The sequence below is a fragment of the Ursus americanus genome, chromosome 9 (genome assembly GCF_024610735.1).
Source record: "Ursus americanus isolate L20-20 chromosome 9, mUrsAme1.1.p, whole genome shotgun sequence".
Taxonomy (NCBI): Eukaryota; Metazoa; Chordata; class Mammalia; order Carnivora; family Ursidae; genus Ursus; species Ursus americanus.
This window is the reverse complement of record NC_142135.1, coordinates 21051296-21076140: the sequence shown is the minus strand read 5'-3', so window position 1 is coordinate 21076140 and position 24845 is coordinate 21051296.

Genomic DNA, 24845 nt, shown 5'->3' with positions numbered 1-24845 from the left:
TGTAACAGGTAACATTCCTGTTAATTTGTGAATTACTACCAACCTGCAGCTTCCGTGCTGTGTTCAGTGCTTTCTCTTAGACCTCAGAAACCCATCCAAACATAGTCTCCTGGGCTTGTAACTTAGCCTTCTTACTGTGAATATTCCTTAAGGGTGGTATAACGTGGTACTTCAGAACAGGCTCTGGAGCCAGGCTGCCTGGGCTGGATTCCTGTTCTGCTATTCATTGACCATGCAACATTAAGCAACTTACTTAACCTCTCTGAGCCTCAATTTCATCATCTGTTAGTCGAGGATCATAGCGCCCACCTAACAGGGTTGTCGTAAGAGCACACAGAATCACGCAGAGCACAAGTGCTAATTTTGATCTCATTACTTCTCAGCTCTTTACTGCCTGCTCCCTGGTCACAGGTATAGTTACAAAAGTGCCCTTGAATTGTAAGGCCCCACAAACGGCTCCCTAAGTAGGTAATGCAGAGTAGTTAGAGCATGGGAGCAATGAGAAGAGTTAAGATTTCTGAGAGGCCAGCAGGAAGGTCAGAGTATGCTTCAAAGTCCAAAGCAGGCCACAGTTCAGGTGGCCCTAAGCACCCACGACGTGAAGGAGCAAACAAACCCTGCTTCTGGAGCAAGGAATACAGTCACCCAATGATAGCAATGACCCTAGACCAGAGGGGTGAGGCAGAGCCCCAGTCCAGCTAAGAAACCAACATAGGGTTGGGCTGCGTCATCTCCATAGTGAGACTCCTTACCATTGTCATTCTCCTCTTGCCACATGGAACCATCCCCACAGGGCCAAGCTTCTCGCAGGTCCTGCTCTCTGGGAAGGGCCTGGGGGAAACCTGGCCTTCTGTAGCATGGAAAAACAGGTCTGTTATCTCAGTGTCTGGGTACGTCCCCCTTCCTGACTACACATTTTCCGAAGCAGGTCCATTGTTCAGCCTTACAAACAGTTGATCATAAGAGGGACTTATTGTAGGACAGCACAGACTAAGAAAACACTTAGAATGAGAACATTTGGAAGGGTCACAAAACGTTGGGAAAGAGGTCCTCATTGTTAGAGCACCTGCTGGGGTTTCTAACTTTATTGACGGATGAATTGTTTTTGCAAATGAAATTTAACATGGAGGTTCAGGGTATAAAAACACAAGACGCAGAGCTGCTCTGTTGAAAGAGGAGCCTGCAGGCCCCCTGGGCTTGGCCTCCTCTGGCCCTGAGGCAGCTGAGAGCAGCTTCCATCTCTAAGACACCTGTTGGGAGAAAACTGCTCTAGTGACCGAGGGACAGACAGAAGAGAAAGCATGCTCCCTCCTCTACAGGTCCCTGTATTAGTTTCTTAGGGCTGCCATTACAAAGTGTATAAACTGAGTGGCTTAACCAATAAATAGTCTGACAGTTCTAGAGGCTGGAAGTCCCAAATCAAGGTGTTGGCAGGGTTGTTGGCTCCTTCGAGAGAGAGGAGGGAGAATCTCTTCTGTGCCTCTCTCCTAGCTTCGGGTGGTTTGTGGGCAATTTTTCGTGTTCCTTGGCTTGTAGAAGCATCACCCTAGGGGTGCCTGGGCGGCTCAGTTGGTTAAGCGTCTGCTTTCGGCTCAGGTCATGACTCCAGGGTCCTGGGATCGAGCTCCACATTGGGCTCCCTGCTTGGTGGGGAATCTGCTCCTCCCTCTCCTCCCCGCTTGTGCTCTCTGTTGCTATCTCTGTCTCTCTCTCTCAAATAAATAAATAAAATCTTAAAAAAAAAAAAAAAGCAAGCATCATCCTAACCTCTGCCTTCATGTTCACATGGAATTCTGTGTGTCTGTCCATCTCTGCATCCAAGCTCCCCTCTTTATTAGGACATCAGTTATATTGGATTAGAGTCCGCACTAATGACCTCATTTTAACTAATTACATCTACAATGACTCGATTTGCAAATAAGGTCAAATTCTGAAATACTGAAAATGAGGACCTCAATATATAAATTTTGATGGACAATATTCAATGCATAACAGTCCCTGCTGGTCACCTACTAAGCTGGTCACCTACTACGGGATTGAAGAACAGGATGGAAAAGGAGAAAGTACAGTAGGGAGGTGAAAATAATATCCTCAGCTGAGAAATTATAGGATAATGGCTCAGGATAGCCACAAGGCTCCCAAGAAGAGAGCCGGCCACAGCTCTTCATAAAGTACACGGCCGACAGTGGAGCCATCTGTGCAAAGAGCATGCCTGAGAAATCCAATGTTTGATATGCTGCCCCTTCTGCCACCAGCAGTACATGCAAGATCTTTCTCCTGGTCACAGAGGCTTGCACCTCCACGCACCTTTACAGACGGGCTGTGCCATCTTCAGAGGCTACCAGATTCCGGACAGAAAATCCTGATTTGCACGGGTTTGGAATTCTGCTATTTCAGCCAGCCAGCTAAGGAGCCGTTTGGATGTCCTGCTCTTACAATGAAGAGTAATGAGACCAAAGAGAATCTGGATGCATGAAATCTGAAGAATCCAGAAAGATAGTGTAGGATTCCTTCCCCATAACTTAAAAGAAATTCTCTACCCATTTACAGAAAGTCTGCCCTAGGAGAAGGGATAAAGGTCATTATCAGGGCAGACTTGGGGAAATTCTGATGCCCATGTTACATCCCAAACTTGAAGCCAAATCTCTGGAGGCAGTGTCCAGGTGCCAGTCTCAGTGCACTACCAAGTTGCAGTACTGGGCGTTAGAAGTTAGGGCGGTTTGGGCACCTGCGTGGCTCAGTTGCTTGAGCATCTGACTTTTGGTTTCAGCCCAGGTCACGATCTCAAAGTGGTGAGATCAAGCCCTGAGTTGGGCTCCTCGCTCAGCAAGGTGTCTGCTTGAGATTCTCTCTCTCCTCTCCCTTTGCCCCTCCCCCCACTCATTCACACTCTCTCTAAAATAAATAAATAAATCTTTAAAAAAAAGAAGTTAGGGAGATATATGTATATATCTATAAAATAGAAATATAAGTATATATGTGTATGTCTGCATATGTATAAACAGATACCATATATATTATATATATATAAATATATATGCATATACTATATATTATATATATAGTTTGGATATATATTGTATATACAATACGTATGTATACACATATATACACACACAAAAATATGCACACACGGATATAAAACACCCATTTTCCAACACTTGGAAAAAAGAAAGTATGTCCTTCCCAGTGTCGTGCTACAATATTGTTTCACAGGCCTACCCAAAAATCATTAAGTTACCTAGGGGAATATACCTCCATTTGACCTTTTCCTTGCTATTGATTAGAGCTCAGTGCTTTTACTAGTTAACATGTACGTTTTTATCCAGTCCACATGCAAAAACGATCTCTGTCCTGCAGTAAAGATAATGCCTGAGCTTATGCTTGTATTGACCTATAGGACACTATGCAGTTTTGTATCTTACCTAGCAACCTGTGCCTAACCTATCAATCTTATTCTAAATGTCTTTGTTCATTGTCTATAAATATCTAGTTCCTCTATTTTTCCTTGAATTAGTTTTGTCATATTATTGGTTCCCTCTTTAGTGAACTGAATATATTTTGACATAAATTCATGGAATTTTGTATGAAACTCCTTTTTCGAACTTTTAAAAAAATTATGCTTTGACAGTATTCAGACTCTTGTATACTCTTCACCAGCCCCCTTAACTTGCCTGCCATGTTGGCACTCTAAAAAGCTTCTCCAAACAGCTCCCTTGATGCTGTACATTCCCATATAGGTCATTCACAGTTAAGTCTATAATTCACCATAGATGAATGGTTACCCAGATTGTCCAGCTGGTCACTCAGAGCTCTGTGAGAATAAACCCACGGAAAGGTGTGTTTTGGAGAAGTAGCAAGAGTTAAGAGAAGCAATGCAACGCTTAGGAGGAAGGAGAGGGGGTCATTTAGTAAAAGAGAGAGCAAATATGGTGCCCCCTAGTACCTGAGGATGGAAGGGAGAAGCAGAGCACCTCGACTAAAGAGGAGGTGAGAGGCCCAGGAGATATTACTGACTTCACAATTTTGGCCCAGAACTAGCCTGGACCTGTTACATAAGGGTGAATAAATGAAAGATGAATGAATGAGTAAAACAGATCTAAATGTTTAGAGACTGGATCAAACAGGCTATATTGATCTCATCTCCAAACCTTTTTAACCTACTGGAGCTTCATGACAGACAGCTTCAGGAAGGATGCTGGCCTGCTGCCCCATAAATAACCCATGGCTGGACATGAAGATCATTGACCCTGCCTTGTCGCTCGACTATGACCTTGACAAAGTCCTTTGTAGGCTGATTCAAAGGAACCTCAGCCTCAATTTGGAAATTCATCAACCTCTGACCATTTTCCTACTTAATGGTCATATGCTATAATTTACCCTGGAAAGTAACCCTTCTTCCTTCTTTACTATTGCCAGTAGGACTTATTCCCTGTGACATTAGCTTCTGAGAGACTCAACTGAGCAAGCAAATTATAGGACTGAAGTCAGGGATATGTCCCACTCCAATCCCTGACATGGTCACACACTAAGCTGAAGTCAGCATTTTTCAGATAGTTCATCAGCAATACTAGGAGACTTTTCCAGCAAGGTCGTTGTACCACTAAAGCAATCATGTGTGTGAGTGCCCCCAGCCAGACCGAGCTAATTTAACATGAAGTAATCAGAGATAAGAAAAAACCACAGGAGTTATAAAAATATACACATCAGGTATCCTTGCTGAGGAAGAAGGGGAAGTTTACTGGAGGTGAAGGGAGTGCACCAAAATGATAAGAAAAGTGAAGTCAAGAATGAAATGAAGATTTTATGAGAAGTTAAGATAAATAATAGAACAACTCTTTTTCAACTATAAACAGAATAAGAGGCCAACTAAGGACACAGCAGGGTTTGCCAAGATCTTCCGGAAGGAAGGTCACTTGTCAGAGGAGTTAGACATTACAGAAAAGATGGATGAATGTGGGTTTTCAGCACCCTCCAGGGAGGAAAATGCACAGGGAGGCAAGGCAGAGAGTTTTCCTTAAGGAAGAAAATGTACTAGTGACAACCACTGGGGCAAGGACATCTCCAGGGTAGCGGGAATCTGGAAGTCCATTTGGAAATACTCAAGCCAGGAATCCCTGGTGCTCCTTAGGAGGAAGAAAAAGTTATGAGCACAAGCCCAGTGCAAGAGCCTTCGTCCTCCATATTTTCAGAGTCTCAATTCCGGGAGGCCAGAGATCAGGCACTCCCTCTCACAAACAAAACCTCAGACATGTGTGGACCTCACTGCTTGAGCTGGAAGTCAAGGCTAGGCATGAATCCCTTTCCTTCCAGCCAAATTTCATCACTCCTCTCTCTATTTCCTGCTCATTCTGGAGATACAGCTGGTACAAACACTTGGTCTTAGACCAAGGAGAACTAGTAAGGGAGCTAGAAATAAGAGCTTTACCAAAAGCTTGTGCTCTCCACTTCTATACCCAGGCTGGTACCAAACAGCAATTTTCAGCTTCTTCTGGCCCTATTAGGCCACGATGGTCTATTTCAGTGACTAGTGTTAAGAAAACTCATTAGGAAAAGATCATTTTGTATCTCTACCTCACACCAGACTGAAAATATAATTCCATGTAGACTTTTTAAAACCATAAAGATATTAGAAGAAAATATGAGCTAATGTTGGAGACCCTTCTTTTACCTATGAGCCATTTAGGAAGAATAAAGCAAAAGATGTGTTGTAGATGCCGTTGGTACCTGGTCCAGGTCCCCTGGGAACTTTCTTCTCTTGGGAGTGCCCTAGCCCAGCTTCTGCAGGTACTGCTACAAGAGATTCTCTGGAGAATTGCCCATTGTCAACTTAAGTCAAAGTTGCTGTGAACTTCTTTCCTCACCTTCTTGAAGCTGAGGTTAGACCTAATCCAAAACTATATCCTTACTTCTTCCCCGTCCCCATCCTCATTCCCTCCCTTCCCTTACAGTTTTCTCCTGAGAGTATTTCTCTAAGAAATCATTTGTAGACAAATCTCCATTTCCACCTGTTTCTAGGTACCTCAACTATGATACCTGATATAACTAAATAAAAATGTAAGTTAGTATTATGTGGAAAGATATCATGAATAAATTTGAAAAGATATTTTATACATTTTATACATGTATGCATATATGTATAGATATATATATCCATGTTATGGGTATAATTGTGTGCCCCCAAATTTATGTGTTGAAGTCCTAATGCCCAGTATCTAAGAATGTGACTGTATTTGAAGATAAGGTCTTAAGAGAGGTGATTAGGTTAAAATGAGATCATTAGAGTGGGCTCTAATCCAATTTGCCTCGTCTCCTTATAAAAAGAAATTGGACACACAGAGAGACACCAGGGGCATACTTGCACATTGGGAGGGCCATCTAAAGATACAGTGAGAAAGCAGCTTTCTAGGAAAAAGTCTGTGTTTATCCTTTACTCACACACAAAATACTTCTGACACCAGAGGCATGGGTTTGTGTTTTTTTTCCCCACATCAACCAATTCGTTTCAATTCAATTCAATTCAATTCAATTCAATTCAATTCAACCTGCAATTCAATTCAATTCTGACACTAACCAGTGTTAGAGCAGACCCCATAGGGGAGCCCAGTCCCCTAAGACTACCCTCAACCTCAGATTGCAAGTAGTTGGTCCCCAGGTTGCCCACAACTTCTGTTGACCTGGCTACAAAGTAGAGGTTCCCACCACACCCTCCTTTAATTCGGTTGTTTGCTAGAACAGCTCACAGAACTCAGAAAAACACTTACATTTACTGTTTTATTATACAGTAAAAGATGTGATAAAAGATATAGATGAACTGGCCAGTTGAAGAGATACATAGGACAGTGTTTAAAGAGTCCTAAGTTCAGGGGCTTCTGTCCCTGTGGAGTTGGGGTGCCCCATCCTCCTAGTGCATTGATGTGTTCACCAACCTGGAAGCTCTTCAAATTCTCTACTTTTGGAATTTTATGGAGTCTTTGTCATGTAGATATAATCAATCAGTAAGTTAGTCTCTAGCCCCTCTCCCATTGCCAGACGATGAGAGTAGAGCTGAAATTTCCAAGCTACTAATCATGATTTGATCTTTCTGGTGAACAGCCCTCATCCTGAAACTACCCGGGAACCCAACAAGAGTCATTTCATTATAACATAAGATACTCTTATCACCCAGGAAATTCCAAGGAGTATAGAGACTTGTGTCAGGAACCAGGGTCAAAGACCAAATGTTAGAACAAAAGATGCTCCTAGCGCTCTTATCACTTAGGAAACTACAAGGGGTTTCAGTGCTCTGTGTCAGGAACCAGGGGCCAAAATATGGGGGGGGGGGGTTCCTATTATTTCACAGAGGCCATCTACAAGCCAAAGAGAGAGAGGCCTCAAGAAAAAACAAACCTATAGATATCTTGATCTTGGACTTTGAGCCTCCAGAACTGTGAGAAAATACATTTCTGTTGCTCAAGCCACCCCCAGACTGTGGTATGTAATTATGGGAGCCCTAGAAAACTAATCCAATCTATATAAACAGATATCTTTTTCTCTCTCATACACATATACAACAAAACATTCCAAAACATGATCAAAACATGTAAAGAGGGGTGGCTGGCTGGCTGGGTCAGTATAGCATGCAAGTCTTGATCTCGGGGTCATGAGGTCAAGACCCACATTGTGCACAGAGATTACTTAAAAAGTAAAACTTAAATATATACAAAGAGCTTTCAAGAAAAAAATAGGAAAACGGACAAAGGACTTAAATGGACAATTCCCAAAAAGTAAATCAAATGCCAATAAATATCCAAGAAGATGCTAAGACTCATTATGTACTCCTTTTGGGCTGCATCTTTTCTACTGACCAAGCCCTGTCTCTCTACCAGCTCTCTGCATGTTGTTGCCCATTCCAGTTCTCCCCCATTACTATACCCACGCCAAGTGCCTGGACAGTTCTGTACACAGGTAGGTACTTAATAACCATTGGTGACAATTTAGTAGTGTTCTGAGGTAGAGAAAAAAACTAGTTTTAAGATAATTTAAGAAGCTATTATAATGGTTCCAAAAAAAGGGGGGGGGGAGAATAACCAACTCTAGTAAGTAAAAAAGAAAACTTGTTTATCACAAGTCATGAAAGAAATGCAAATCAAAAAGCAATGAGATTACTTTTTGCAAGTTTCCATAATATACATAACCAAAAGCTAGAAAGCCTTGCTACTTGGAGTTCAGTAAAATGTATTTTTAGTTTGTTGGTGGCATTGTCAGTTGGTAAATACAATTTGGCAAAGCATTCTTTTCTTAAACTCTAAAGAATAAATCAAAATATGGAAAACATCACATGAAAGACAATGTTTATAATCATGGTATTTACAATAACCAAAAATTAGAAATACTTCCAAATGTCCAGTATTAAAGGAATTGTCATAGGAACTACAGGACAGTCACTCAAGGGAATAATAGAGTGACACCAAAAGGACAAATATAAAGACCAGATATCAATATAGGGTTAATATAAATGCATATGTTAGGGTATAAAATTACATATGCATAATGACTACAGCTATGCAAACACATGCAAATAAAGAAAAACTAGAAAGAATAAAGAATCTCAATTTTAGGAGTTATTTTTCTCTTCCTTTTTCTCTATTTCAAACTTTCGACATTTTTGTAGTGTGCATTTTGTAAAACACTAAAATTTTATTAGGATAAACACATCATTCATTTGTGTATAGATGAGTGAGGTAGACAATGCCTGCAAATTTAGAAAGGTTATTCCCAACCTAGGAATCCCAAAATAAAGACTTCGATATTTATAATAACAGCTGACACTTCCTGAAATCTTTCTCTGTGTCAGCCCTGGGCTCAGCGCATTACAAGAACTATCCCATGTAGTCCTCCCACAATCAGGTGAAGTAGGTAGGATTATCTTCTCACCTAACAGATGAGAACATGGGGGACTATGGAGGTGACGTAGTTTCCAGGTGCATACCGTTTCCAAGTAGCTGTCACAGACAGCTAGCTGCCCCCCTGAGATGCATGCCTTCTCTTCTATGATGGAGAATCATGGCTGCGAAGAAGCTGCCAAGCCAGGACTATGCCCCAGGCCCTCCCGCACCCTGACGTTGCATCCAGACGGAGCCATCCTACTGGAAGGCATACGATAGGTCCTCTGACGACACAATCTGTCCACAGGGCAAACGCCGATCTATTAAGGAGGATCAGATCTACAAATTAGTCAAAAGTCTGAAACTAAAGGTGAGTGACTAGCAGAAATAATGTCCTTTTCATTTAAAAAAAGGTGTTAAAATACAGCAGTATCATTTGTCACCAATTCAACTGCCAACATTTGAAAAATGGTACTTCCCAGGATTGAATGGAGTGCCAGGAAATGGGCCGTTTCCTGTCCTGCTGGGGAAGAGCAAGCTGGCGCTCCCTTTCTGTGGCAGTTTAGCAGCAAGTATTAGGAGTCCAAAAACTTCAGAATTCCGTAAAATCCTTGACCTAGGAATTCTTTGGGAAGCTATCCTAATGAATTAAGAGATATGAGTACAGATATATAGCAAAAGTATTGTCAACGTCAGAAATTTTTATAAGCCTAGTGGGAACCACATAAACAGTTATAGGGAAGTGGACAAATTCTACTTTGGCTGCACAGTGGGTTACTATGCAGCTATTTTAAATTATATTCCAAAAGAATATTTAACAGCATGGAATGATCATGATACATTATACAGTGTGATTCCATTCTTACTGTGTTTTAAAAACACATCTATATCAGGCATGCATTTTCTGCTTCCATACAGGTGCAAGAACTATCACATTTCCTTATTTCTCTAAATGGAACGAAATCTGGCTTAGAGTCCCATCCTGCCTGGCTGAAAGGAAGAACTATGTCAGGGACTGTTGCCCACCCTCACACACACACACACACACACACACACACACGTACACACACACACCTTTCTCTGGATCTTCCTACTATCCTGGGGCTTATGTGGTACCAAGAAATGGAAGAGGTGCCCATCTTTAGACCATGCTCAGCTGTCCAACCACAACTCCTCAAAGTACCCTTTGATATTGACAAGGACCGCAGTTCTGGAGGTAGGAGGGGGGGATGCTTATTGCACTGGACTTGTCAGTGGATTGATTTTGGAAGACTTGTACTGATGATCTCAAAACAGTGACGTTCAGTGTTCTGTCCCCAGGGATAGACTATAGAGGCTTTGCCACCCTGGGATGCTGGGTGCGAGGGGCACAGATCTCTGACTCCGAAGGCACCTGTGCTCTCTTCTATCTCTCTTAGGGACTTCAGCTCTTTTCTAGGAACACTCTACTCTTCAAGTTCCATTGTATTTTCCTCTCCATATAGGACAATTCTGCCTTAATTCCATGATAAGCCGAATCTTCCAAACTAAGGCCTTGGTTGACTATTTCTTCAATGACCCCTGAGACCCAAATAAACTGTCACTCTCCCTCTCTCAAACCCGATCCACATACACATGTGCACTCACACTCAAACCCACACACAAGCCTACACACAGATGAGCTTAAACCTTAGGATACAAAGGGAAAAGTGGTTTTTATATCTTTCTTCTCAGAAGTTTGTGTATGTGTTGAGAGAAGAGGATAAAAATGGAAGGGATGGAATGGGAGAAGTGGGGGAATGAATTACATTTTTATCCTCTTTCAACTAAGCAGTGAGAATAAGTAATCAAACTTGCCACATATGTGTGTTCCTTATATTTGTTATAATTTTCTCAAATTTCTACAATTAATATAGGTCATTTTATTATTTAAAAGAGTGCAAGTAATTTTTTCCATGCCAACATATCAACTATATTTCTTTTTTCTAATTTTCTTACCACCATTCCTAATATGCCAATGTATTTTTAAAACAGAATAACTAGAAAGCAAAGAGATTTACTTTATTGAAGGGCACAGGCTGTGGCTATAAGGGCATTAAAAAAAATGAGAAAGGGGTCATCTGGGTGGCTCAGCCAGTTAAGAGCGTCCAACACTTGATTTCAGCTCAGGTCACGATCTCAGGGTCGTGAGATGGAGCGCTGAATTGTGCTCCTTGGTGAGTGGGGAGTCTCCTTAAGATTCTCTCGCTCCCTCTCCCCCTGCCCCTCCCCCCCACTCTCTCCCTCTCAAATGAAATAAATAAATAAAATCTTTTTAAAAAATGAGAAAAAGGGAGGGGTGTGGGGGATTGGGATAGGCCAGTGATGGGTATTAGGGAGGGCACGTATTGCATGGTGCACTGGGTGTTATACGAAAGTAATGGATCATGGAGCATTACATCAAAAACTAGGGATGTACTGTATGGTGACTAACATAATAAAAAATTATTATAAAAAAAACAAGAAAGAAATTCTAAAAATGTTTTTTAAGTGGTAGCTTCACAGGTAACTTTCTTAGGTGACTAAGCTAATGTTAACATTGATTTTAGGTGTAACCATCTAGACTGATTGCTTTACTTGCTTGATTTAAATCTTTTTCTCTCCTTCTATAAATATTCCAAGCTTGATACCATTAGTGTACCCACACATAGGTGTGCACCCACATTGTGACTAAATGTCTCTGTCCTTGAAGAAATAACACATATTCATTCCTCCAACTCAAAACACGATCTCATTAGGGGATGGGGTCTTAGATGGCCTCAAGTTCCACAAAAATTCTATCATCCTCCATTTTTCCTCTTTCAGAATCAGAGATTCTCTTACCAACTGTCAACAGCCCAACCATCAAATAGGAGTAGAGATGGTGATCATCCCACAAAAAAGCCAGCAGCCCCATGGAGGTGCCTGGAATAATGAGAATCCCACACACCCTCCCACTTCATTTTCCATTCTAGAGGCATTCTATTTCAGTGCTCTCTCCTCCTTTTCATACTTTTCTTTCTTTTCCCCATTTGGGCACCCATCCAGACATTAAAATTCATATCTTTCTTTAAGAAATCTCCATCCCAAACCATCATTATCTTTGGCTCTAGCATAGATAAGTCTTACATATGTGGTTCAAAGTACCCTGGAGGGAGACAGGCAGTGGATGGAAAACAAAGAGTAAAAAACAGAAGTATTCAGTAATATTTCCCCCATGTTGGGCCCATCTGATTCAGGAATGCCTCGTGTTCAATACCAAACCCAGGAATGATTTGCTACAGATGTATTTAAGGGATTCTCGTCTTTTCTCCTCTTTCTAAGTTGCCCTTAGTCACCCTGAAATCATGAGCAGGTTTTTTAGCACAAAAGACAACCCTACAGGCCCCAGGGATGAACTCATCTGCTATAGTCATTGGCTCCAGGTTCAGGTACTACTTCCTGCCTGGATTTGTATGTCCTTGGTTTTCAGAGCAGATCCTACTCACAGGGAGCTCAGAGAAAGAGAATATACATGAGAGGCACTGAGAGGACAGACCTGGCTCCAACCGTTCTTCCACAGCCGGCACATCCAAAGACGGCCTTTTGGTTTGCAGCTGTAGCCAAGATAATGATGTTCAGAACATCCTTTCCCAAATTCACATGGCTCTGAAACTGAACTAAAGGACTGTGTGGTCCCTGAGGGTTAGGTCTTTAATTAATTCCATATTTATTAGATACTATTTGCCAAGCATTGTGCATATTTGTCTTTGTAACACCAGTCTTAGTCATAATAAGCATACAATAAGTGTTTGTTTATTTCAGTGAATGAATATTTTCCCAATTAGAATGTGAGCTCTAAGCAGTCAGGGACTTGAACTTGACAGATCTTGGGTGCTTCAAAAACTTCTGTTGAAGTGATGGGTTGATTAATTAATTAGCGTGTGACTAAAGTAATCAACCCACACCAAAAGAAGTTGTAGTGGACAGTAGTGGGAAAAAATATGTTTGTACAATGGAAATATTTTGGGCTTTTGAAGTTAGGCCTGAATGCAAATTCCAGGTTTATCTTCCTAAGTGTGACTTCCCCATATGTAAAAGAAAACAGGGGCACTTGGGTGGCTCAGTCGATTGAGCATCCAACTCTTGATTTCAGATCAGGTCATGATCTCAGGGTTGTGAAATCAAGCCCCATAGGGCTCTGTGCTGGGCATGGAAACTGCTTAAGATTCTGTCTCTCCATCTCCTTCTGCCCCTCCCCACCTAGGAAAATTAAACAAATAAATAAATAAAGTGCAGGTGATGATGCTTATTTCATAATGGTGGCGGAAGATTAATGTGCTGCAGAAAGTTCCTAGAACAATGCTCGACAAATATTCTGTCTTCTTCCATTTTCCCCAGTCTCATCAGGAGGCTGACATGTAGGGCTGGAAGAAAGAAAGGAGATTAGTCCTGATCAAGAATCTCAGTGCACGTGTTTCTTCAAGGACCTCCTGGAAAGGAGAGTATAACAGAGATTGGTTGTACCCTCGAATGTATGCGTCTCTTTTCCTCAAGGCTGGAATCCCTAGGTTTCAACACATGGATGCTGAGAAGAAAACTACATTTCCCAGGCCCTCTTGTCATTAGCTGTGCCCATATGACTGAGTTCTATCCAATGGAATATAAATGTATTTCTAGGGCCTGCCTCTATAGAGACGGGGTGTCTTTCCTCTCCTTTCTCTTTCCCACTCCCTGTGTAAACTCAGACGTAACGGTGAGCCATCGTGGACAAGGGGCAAGGGCACTCTGGAAAGCTGACATCAAGAGAACAGTAGCCTAAGTTCCTGAACCCTGAAGAAACAATGTTAGCTCCCAAATGATGAGAGAGAAATAAACATCTCTCTTGTTTAAATCACAGATATTTTAAGTCTCTGTTATTACAGATAAAAGTAAATCTGATCTAATACAGCTGTATCAGGAGAGCTGTGAATATCCCAGTCTTGTTCATGACAAATCCTCACCTCAGGCACTTTTTCAGCCTCCCCTGAAGTGCTCGCAGGCACCAGACAAGGCTGCTCTGCTTGGCCGGTGCTGCCTGCCCATCTTCCTCCTGGCTGGCTTCCCCACAGATTTAAAGTCCCCAGCTGTGTCATGGGCAACCAGTCAGGGCCCAACCTAGTCTTGAAAGCCTCTTCCAAGGTCAACCTTGTTTATGAAGCCTTCCTCAGTGAATGGTAGCACTCCTGGATCTCTCCCTTGTCTGAGCTCCGTAACGGCTGACCATACCCCTGTCACTGGGTCTCAACTCCAGACGGTTTTCTAGCCCCTGGATTTTCATTTTGTTTTGTTGACAGCCCTTTCTCCTTATTTTAACAGCAAACTCGTTAAGAGCTAGAATTGTTTCAGACATTTTAATCAAATGTTCGTATATTTATCTGATTTTGGAAGTAATCTTTAACCATGAAGCATCACGCTCCGAAATTTCAAAACATATGTGGACTTTAGGTGATTTGTTTATATATATCGTCTTAAATTGTGATGTCCTCAAAAGGAAAAAATGCATTATAATACATGCATCCACAGCACCTGCTTCGTGCATGGACCTCAGTACTGCTTGTTAATAGATGAATAAATGAGTTTTGGTAGCCTGCTAACATTTAGAATGATGTCTTGCACTTAATGCCTGCACGGCTCTAGGCTAATGAGTTAATGTGGGTAATGCCAAGGTTTGGTATTTACGTGACTTAAAACATTTTCAATTGCAAGCAGTAGATGCTTGATAAAGTGACTTCGCCAAAACAGAAATTTTAGTCTCATGTAACAGGGAAGTAAGTGTCTTCAGATAATGCTAGATCCAGAGGTTCAAAATTAGTCATCAGGCTCTGTTTCTCTCCTTGTCTTAGATGTGCCTCTCTATGGTGTCTCTTCACGATGGTATCTAATAGCCCAAGACCTAGCCTAGCAACCCCAGCAGCCTAACAAAAAAATACATTCCCTAATATCTATGAGTGTTTTGATTGGTCCAGCCTGGGAACATATGTCCATTCTTGAGTCACTATGGCTAAAAGGTTTTGGAATTTTCCTGAAGACGCTAGGACACATAGCCACCCTTGTGACTAGAAGAGAGGAACAGCTAGTTAAGTCTCACCATAGACCCAAGAAGAGAAGGGTTATATTACCAGAAGAAGAGGGAAGGGATATAAAACAGACAAAACAACAGATATCCATCACCATCCTGGAGCTGGTGCCTCTTCCTAGACTCAGTCTGGCCAAAGCTTTTGCCTGAGATCCACACCATTCTGGATTTCTTCTTGCCATCTTCTTGCCTCTGTTATTACCCTGCAGTCACCTTAAAACATTTCTTCAGTATCTCCCTCTTGCCCACCCCCTGCACTGTCAAAGTACAGTTACTAGTTTATCAAACAGAAAGGGAGTAGGCACCCCAAGACTCAGGACTCCGCTTTGCCTCCTGACTACCTCAAACCGAGGGTCTGGGGTAATTGGAGCAAGTCTCTGGTCATGCCACACGAGAGGACTCTGCTTCTAGGCATCCCCTTCTGGCAGGAAAGAAATTTAGTTTGACCATATTGACTGGCCCTAGCAGCCTGTCAAGAAAGTACTTGGTAATCTAATGAAGCAATTTGGTTTTTTATTATGATCGGAGTTATTCTCCAAACTCTTCAGAAGGTACTGGATTGCTCTAGCCACTGTGAAAAAAAAAATGGACTCCTTGAATAATGTAAGAATCTCAAGGTCACTGTGTTCTTAGTTTGCCCAGTTTTGCAGCACTTGTTGAACAGAGTGGGCTCCCAGCAGGACAAGAGCCTTTCAAGGTTGCACACTGAGTGGTTCAGAAAATGAGTTCTGAATATAATTCTGCCCCAGAGTCACCCCACCTCTTTCCATGCCCTTGCCTCCTCCTCCAGAACCACACCCATGACTTCTTTGAAATCTCAACCCAAGCCAGACTTTGCACAAAACTTCCTGGAGTGCTTTGCCTTGCCTGAGTGTTCCCTGAAGTCAGGGCCTTCCTCTGGTTTCTCTCCAGTATGTCCCAGGGTATTTTTAACATTCCCGAGATCACCTTTCATTACTAAAGTGGAATAATAACTTCACAGTTTGCAACACCACTTTCCTAAGCATGTTGTATGAGTGTCACAACAGCTATGAGAGACAAATATTACTGTTGTACCCTGAGAGATGAGCAAACTGAGGCCCAAAAGGAAAATGTAATAACTTGAGGTCACATGGCTGGTAAGCAGCAGAGCCAGCTCCTCAACCCAGGGCCTCTCATTACTAATCCTTTGCTTTCCTTCCCATAATACACTGCCTCTAATTATATTCTCTTTGATGATCTTGTCTCCCCAGTAAGTCAGCGATCTTCTTCAAGGTAGAATGCAGGGTTTTTGCCTCTAGGTTCTACCGGCAGAAAACCCAGCACAGCAGCATGCGTAGGATTGGTATGCCAGCAGGTGGTCATTCAACGGGTTCTTGTTTTCTGTCTTCTATGTACCAGGCAGAGTGATAGGTGCTTGCTATACATTGGCAAATAAAACAGGTGCAACCCCAGCCCTGAGGAGCTGATACCTCTGGGAGAGTCTTAGGATCAAACAGGTACAACCTAACAATGGACTCTGCATTATTCTTCCCTGTATTCGTTTTCTGTTGATGCAGAACAAATAACTACAAACTTAGCAGTTAAGAACACCCACTTATTAAGTCACAATTCTATTTCAAAAAAACTGGGCAAACTCAACTGAGTTTTCTGCTGAAGGTCTTGCACGGCCAAAATCAAGATGCTAGCTAGGCTGAGCTATTATCTGAAGGCTCTGGGGAGGAATCCACCTTGAAGCTCATTTCTGGTTGTAGGTAGAATCTAGTTCCTTGTGGTTGTAGGATTAAGGTCTCTGTTTTCTTGATGGCTGCCAACTGGGGGTTGCTCTCAGCTGCTAGAGGCCACCCTCAGGTCTTTCCCAAGTGACCACATCCATCTTTAGCTTTTGCTACCAGCTGGAGAAAACTTTCTGCTCCTAAAGGGTTCATGTGCGTAGGCCAGACCCACCAGACCTCACCTTTTTTATAGTCAACTGTGCTGTATAACATAACCTGATCACTAGGTAATATGCCCTCATATTCAGAGATTCCATCCACACTCAAAAAGTAGGTTCTACAAGGGTGTTAATCATAGTGTATCATCTTAGAGCCTGCCTCCTGCATACCCCTGCTCAAATTTGGGAATTTATAACTTCGCATGAATTTTTTCTACAATCCAACAAGTGCTCTTTCCCTGTCCTGTCTCATCTGTGTTTAGCTGTATGACGCACCTCTATACCTTTGCATATGCCAGGGTCTCTGCTAGGAATACTTCCTTTGCTTTCAGTTCCTTCAACAAAATCCTCCTCAAACTTCAAGACTCAAAGTCTTGAATGATCTCTAAGAAGGTCTTCCCAGCACCTCGCCACCCCTCAATCAATGTTAAATACTCCCTTTTCCGTGTTTTCATGACACTTTGTCCATCCCACCAGTACAGAACCTCCCATACTGGTATGGTCTTAGTCACCAAACTGGGAGATCTCTGACAGCAAAAGTTTCGTTCATCTTTGCTTTTCCAGAGCCTCCCATGGATCTTGACACATAAGTACTCGCTGAATGTTTGTTGAATTGTACTAGACCTTCTGTCCTCTGTTGGGGGGACTCATGATTAGAAGAACAACACAGACCTGAAAACTAGTTTAGGTATGGAGTAAAAGATCTGTAGTTTTTATCTCCCCAGCACACATTCATCAACATTCTGTTTACTGCATCCCAATTTGCCATTAGGGAACCACCATACTCCCACTTCCATTCATGTGGTTCATATGGGAATGATGCTATTACCCCTTTCAAGGACATGACTCAGGCTTTGCTAGATGGACACAGTGCAATTCAGCTGATGAGAGTCCCTTAGCACTCTTATACTGAAACCTGTGGGAAAGGAGGTCCCCCTTCACGTTGCATTTGTGCAACTGCAGAATAAAGGCCTAGATATCTCTCTCTGCCATCTTTTGGGGGAAACCTCCCACATAATGAACAAGACAGAAAAATGTAAAGTTAAGAAACGAGAATAGAGAAAAACTGAGTCTTCAAGACATCATGAGTCTCTGGATTGAGCCATGGCCAAGGCTTGTCATCCTTGGAATTTACCAGTAAACAAAACATCCTTTGACTTAAATTTCCACTGACACAAAAACTTTCTCATTTATTAATCTGACTTCACTTTTTGTCCCTTGCAACAACAACAAAAAAGGTGAGTGGGGGTTGCTGAAAACTTAGATGGTAATCTCAGTTCTTGGGAAATTTTTCATTTTTATTTTTATATCTTTTTCAGATTTTATTTATCTATTTGAGAGAGAGCACAAGCAGGCAGAGCTGCAGGCAGAGGGAGAGGGAGAAGCAGGCTCCCTGCTGAGCAGAGAGGAGCCCAACATGGGGCTTGATCCCAGGACACTGGGATCGGTGACCTGAGCCGAAGGCAGATGCTTAATTGACTGAGCCACCCAGGCACCCCATTGGGAAAATTTTTAAAGAAAAACCCCCTTCAAGGACTAAACCTCAGGGCCTGAGATCTCCTAGCTCTTTATCAGTCTTCCTGAAAACCAAACAAATGGGACCATCGGACAATGCAAGAGGAAGTACGCCTCTGCCTCTAGCATCTCCAAACTAACTTACCGGGTCCTTTGTACTCTGTTTTGGAATCCAGATAGCAAGGATCTTTGGGCTGATACTGCAATGACTGATGGGACAGAGTAATTACTGTTCTAACCTTCAGAAGCAGTAATGTAAGTCTAGTGGCCAAGATTTTCTGAGGGACACCAGGTGTGCAATTTGCAAGCAAATGATAATCGACATGACTATTGATTGCTCTGACCAGCTAATTATGAGTCTGTAATTTCCTGGCCCCAGGATTTCTCCCCCACTGCCCATACTGGAATCTCCCACAGGATCTTACTTGTTTGCCTCAGGTCATCCCCTGAGAGGAACTTCTCTCCTCAGCCTTCCCCAGGTCCTTCTCCAGTGCTAGCCTCTCAAGAGCTGTGTCACCTGATTTCAAAGGGGCTTTCAGCTTGTTGCATAATCAGCTCTTCCTATCAACGATTTCCCTACCCGCACCATTACCTCAGGGTGCTGGAACTTCGCTAGGAGCTGCTGACAGATCATTAAAGATCCCAGCTGTTCCTGATCCATAACAACCCCTTTCAACTGGGTCTCCTTCCAGAAACAGCTGCAAAAGCTCCAGAAAGGAAGGGAGGAGACACATTTAGCATGATAACAAATCAGTAGGGAGTGACCACTTTAGCCCAAAAAGCTGTGATGCAGATGTATCCACCCAGCAACAGTCCCCACCCCACAGGAGAGAGGCAAATGTGTGCTGTCTCTGTGTGAAAACTCTCCCGTAACCAACGGAATGAGATCAAGAATCCCCACCGCTGCTCCCAGGAGAGGAGTTTGAAAAAGCTTCTTGCTTTCCCCATAACGATTCACTAGAAGACCTCTCAATGTTTACAAAAAGTTCATTATCTCGTACACTCACACAAGCAATACGTACTCATTTATACCACGTTAACAATGTGGAGGAAGTCCTGGTGGCTGGCGTCTGATCTCATACAGGGCACTGGGCAAAGTGCTCTACATAACATTTTCTCAGGGATACTCACAGTAAGTACTGATTGGTGAGGAAACCAAGGCACAGAGAGACTGAATAACTTGCCCAAGCTTCCACAACTAAGAAGCAGAAGAGACAAGATTTGCACTGAAGTCTGGCAGACACCAGAGCTTATGGTCTAAATTTCTACCCCATGCTGCTGCCTGGACACCAGCCTTTCTGAACCCCTGCAGTTCCCTGCTGGACCAGAGCCTGGCAGTTAGTGGGTGCTCAGTGAAGTTCGGTTGAGTGATTATTTTTAACCCAAAGACTGATTCATACCACTATGCTTTTATATATTGTTTTTTCTTCTTGAAACTCTCTTCATTCACAGCTACTTTGTCTACCTGCAAAACATCAAATGGTTCTTCAAGATCTGTCTTAGTTATTACGTACAGTATGAAAAGACTTTAGAGAAAAGCCCCCTGCCCACATCTAATGGATAGTCTTAATCTTTTCTTAATCATTTCCTTCACACTTCCACATATCTCTATTATGGTACAATTCTTTATGTATCAAAGATTTTAATTATCTCCCTAACCATGACAGCTCGGCAAAATTGTCTTGAATTTCCCATTCCATGACCACCGAAAGTACTCCCTCAGTATTTCTGCTAATTCCCAAGGGTTTGCATCTCCTGATTTGCTCTCTCTCTCAAGCTTCACCTTTCTCTATTATTGTATGTGTCCATCATCTTACCACTTTGAGATGAAACTCAACATCTTTGATTTCTAAAATCAATACGAGGAAGAAAGAAAGGGATAAAGAAGGGGGGTAATCAGAAGGGGGAATGAAGTATGAGAGACTATGGATGCTGAGAAACAAACTGAGGGCTTCAGAGGGGAGGGAGGTGGGGGAATGGGATAGGCTGGTGATGGGTAGTAAGGAGGGCACGTGTTGCATGATGCACTGGGGGTTATACGCAACTAATGAATCATGGAACTTTACATCAAAAACCAGGGATGTACTGTATGGTGACTAACATAATATAATAAAAAATATTATTATAAAAAAATAAAAAATAAAATCAATACTAGGTATTAATGCATCTCATAATTTCGGAGATAGGGCATCAAAAGGAGTCAGGTAGTGCAGTACTCTGCCTTTCACTGTCTTCTTAACTTCAACCCTTACACCTTTCCTCCCCTCTCTTATAAGCAAAATAATTCCTCAGATTCTTCATATGGTGTATGCAGAGCAATTTCCCCCAGAATCCTGGCACCAACTACCATCAAGGCTTTGGAATGAAGGAACCACAAGAAAGTGAGCATAGAGCATTGAGCGTGGAGGGTCCCATCCTACTCCAAGACCTCATGTAGTCAACAATTATTTATTGAGCACCCACTGTATGGGAGGACTTTAGGATATAGAGATGAAGAAAAATAGGTAAGAGCTCTACTGTTATGAAACTTATATCCTAGTAGAAGGGACACAAAACAAATGAATAAACGAGATAATTTCAGGTTGTGGTGATATGAAATTTACTTGGTAGGGTGGACAGTGACAAATTAGGATAGAGTGGTCAGGCATGGACTGTCTGTGGAAGTGATATTTGAACTGAGAGTTGAAGCTGTAACAGAATCACCCTTGTGATGAGCTTGAGACACATGTTGTAAACTGAATAAGCCGTAACAACAAAAACCTCTGAGTTAGCAACAAATTTTGTGTGTCCTGAAAAAACGTTAAGTGAGAGAGCGACCATAAAAGACGAAAACAGAGACAGGTAGTAGCAGATCACGCAAAAGGTTTAGACTTTTTTCCTAAGTTTAATGGAAATCTGTTGGAGATTTTTGAGATGCCGGTGACCTAATTTAATTACCAAACCATTTGTCTGAACAAAACAAGAACTTCTTCATATCTATCTACACATATGTTTTATCCACTAGATTGTAAGTTCCTTGAAACCAGAAACTGTGTCTATGTTCTTTTCATCATTTTATACTAGGCAACCAGCCCAATACCTAGATATACAGTCATTTCATAGATGAATGAACAATCGTTTAATAAATAAATAAGTAAATGATTCTATGAAAAAATATATACTTAGCAAGCACTTTGGTATTTCTGTATTATTTACAAAATATCTGGCAATGAGGAATTTCAAGGAGAAAGCCTATTGTTAGAGTAAGCAGTTAATTAGGTTTTAACAGGATGCCTGGAGGAGACCAGCAAAGGGGGAGTCAGGGTCAACTACCAGCAAAGTAGAGACCTGTCCTGGCAGCACTCCAAAAACAAAGCCACAAGAAGCCAGATCAAACCAGACAGGCCCAAGACAAAGAAGGCCAGGAACCCTGACCAAGCAAGGGAGAAAAGGTGCGAAATCTGGCTCCCAAAGAATTCCTTCCCCAAGTAATAAATACTCCACCCCTAGTTAAGAACTGTCAATAAAATTTAGAAACCCAAACCCTGGGGCCTGTAGCTCTTTCTTGAGCTTGCCTGCTTTCACATTTCAAGAGTGTACTCTCACTTTAATAAACTTTCCCACTTCCACTCCTTAACTGCTATGTCTGGTCTCTCCTTGAATTCTTTCTTGCTAAGAGACCAAGAGCTTCCAGCAACATCCTGGGGATAGGCTGGGTGGAGGCCTCAGGGCCAGGGGGCCTCCTTGGTCCACTCGGCAACAATATCAGAGAGTTCTTGGCCTTCTGCCATCGCAGGAGCTGCTGCTCTACCCCTCCTTCCCCTCATTCTCCTTCACGTCCCCCCTTCATCAAGCGTTAAGCAGAGTGCGTTGCTAGCAGCAAACTAACCCTGGCCTCATCCTGACCCCAAGCTTTTCAAAAGAATTCTGGTAACAACTGTCAATATAAAAATAAGTAATAACTGCTTCAAGTAACAATATTAATATCTTACAGAGTCTATAACATGCAATCTATTTACAAAATACATACTTGATTACTCCAAAAGAAGACAAGAAAAAGAAGGAACAACAACAACAAAAAAGATGTAATCAAAAATAGTAAGATAGTAAGAATAAAACCTGTTATCAGAATTACATTAAGGCACCTGGGTGACTCAGTCAGTTAATCATCTGACTCTTGATTTGGTTTAGGTCATGATCCCAGAGTCCTGGGGTCCAGCCCCACCTCAGGCTCCCTGCTCAGTGGGGAGACTGCTTCTCCCTCTCCCTCTACTGCTCTGCCTACTTATGCTCTCTCTCTGTCAAATAAATAAATAAAATCTTTAAAAAAAATGAATGTAAATGATTTTTTTTTAAGATTTTTTTTTTTTTGACAGAGAGAGTGAGCACAAGCAGGGGGAAGTGGCAGGCAGAGGGAGAGGGGGCACCCGATGGCCCTGGACCGGGGCACCCTGGACCCCGGGATCATGACCAGAGCCAAAGGCAGTTGCCTAACCTACTGAGCCACCCAGAGTCCCCTAAATGTAAATGATTTTTAAAAATCAAATTAAAAGGGCGCCTGGGTGGCTTAGTCGGTTAAGTGTCTGCCTTCGGCTCAGGTCATGATCTCAGGCTCCTGGGATCGAGTCCCGTATCAGGCTCCCTGCTCAGCAGGGACCCTGCTTCTCCCTCTCTTCCCCACTCGTGCTCTCTGTCGCTATCTCTGTCTTTCTGAAAGAAATAAATAAAATCTTTTTAAAAAACCAAATTAAAAGGAATATATTACCTAACTAGATTAAACAAAAGTCTATGTATTGTATGTAAGAAACAGAACTTATATAAAAGTCCACAAAAAATGTGAAAGAATAATAAAAGCTATACAGTGCAAACCTAATCAAAAGAAGCTGATGCTACATGAATACCAGATAAAGTAGACTTCAAGGCAAAAAAAACAAAAAAAAAAGAGCATTCCATAATAACAGAAGGGACAACCCAATAGAAAGATACAGCATTCTGAAATTTGTATACAATTAACATAGTTTCCGGGTATATAAAGCAATGTTGACAGAACTAGAAGGAGAAATAAGCAAACGTGCAACCATATGCAAAGTCAAAGAAAAGTCATAAGGAAAGTAAGAAATGATTTGGAACTGAACGGCAATGAGAATACTACATGTTAAAGTGTGTGATCTAAAGCTAAAACAATGCATGTATTAGAAAAGAAAAAGAGGTTTAAAACCAATGCTCTAAGTTTTCATTTCAAGAAGCTAAAAAGTGAAGGAAAATTAAACCTGAAATAAGTAGAAAAAAGTAAGTAACAACAACAAAAGTAGACATCGATCAAATAAAAAACAGAGAGGCAATTGAGAAAACCAACCAAGTTGAAGAAAATGTTTCCTTAAAGATTAACAAAATTTATAAACCCCAAACAATACTGATCAATAAAGAGAGAGAAGACACAATATTAGGGGAAAAAGAGAGCCACCACTATAGTTCCTACAGATATAATAAGGGTAATATAATACATAAATCCTACAAAATCCTCATAGTCCAAATATGTAAAGAATTTCTACAAATAAGAAAAAGAAACAAATAATCCAACTTTTTAAAAGGCAAAATCATTAAAAGTTCACATAAGAGAATATACAAATGTCAACAAACAAATGTTATTAGGCATCAAGGGAATGAAAATTAAAGCCACAATAAGATGTCATCACACCTGCATGAGGACAACTAAAATTAAAGAGCTAACAAATTCAAGCTTTGGTGAGGGTAGGAGACAGCTGGAATTCTCAAATACTGCTGGAGGAAATACTGATACACTTTGGATTACTGCTCACCAGTATCTACTACAGCAAACCTATGTGTCTGTATGACCCAGCAATTCTAATCCTATGTATACAGCCTTCCAGAAGCAGTGTTTATAGACAACAAATGCCTGTACAAGAATGTTCACTGTTCTCAATCATAAAATCCCCAAACTAGAAATAGCAAAAACATCCCAGAGCAAGATGAATGAATCCATGGCCATACTCAATAGTGTGACTCTTACATGAAATATTAACCCAAAGAATCTGGACACAAGCAGATTCACAGAAGTCCATTTCTATGAAATTTCAAGCCACAAAACTAAACTATAATGTCAGAGGTATCCTTTTGGATGGTGTGTCTTGGTTAATAAGAGACACCAATAAGCCAGCCTTCTGGGGTGCTGGGAATGTTCTATACTTTGAATTGAATGATAGTTTCATGAATGTATATATGTAAAAATTTATTGAGCATTATACAAATTGAGATTTGTGTACTTCACTCTATGTGAACTGAACCTCAGTAAAGGGTACAAAAGCTGTGCATTAAGTAGGCACCCTTTAAGCAAAGAAAAGCAAGTTAGCCATTAAAAACATGTCATGTAATAACAATGATAACATAATAATAATAATACGCCTTTTTCTTCCCCACAAGCCTATGGGCTCCCCACGACAAAACAGCAACTTATTCA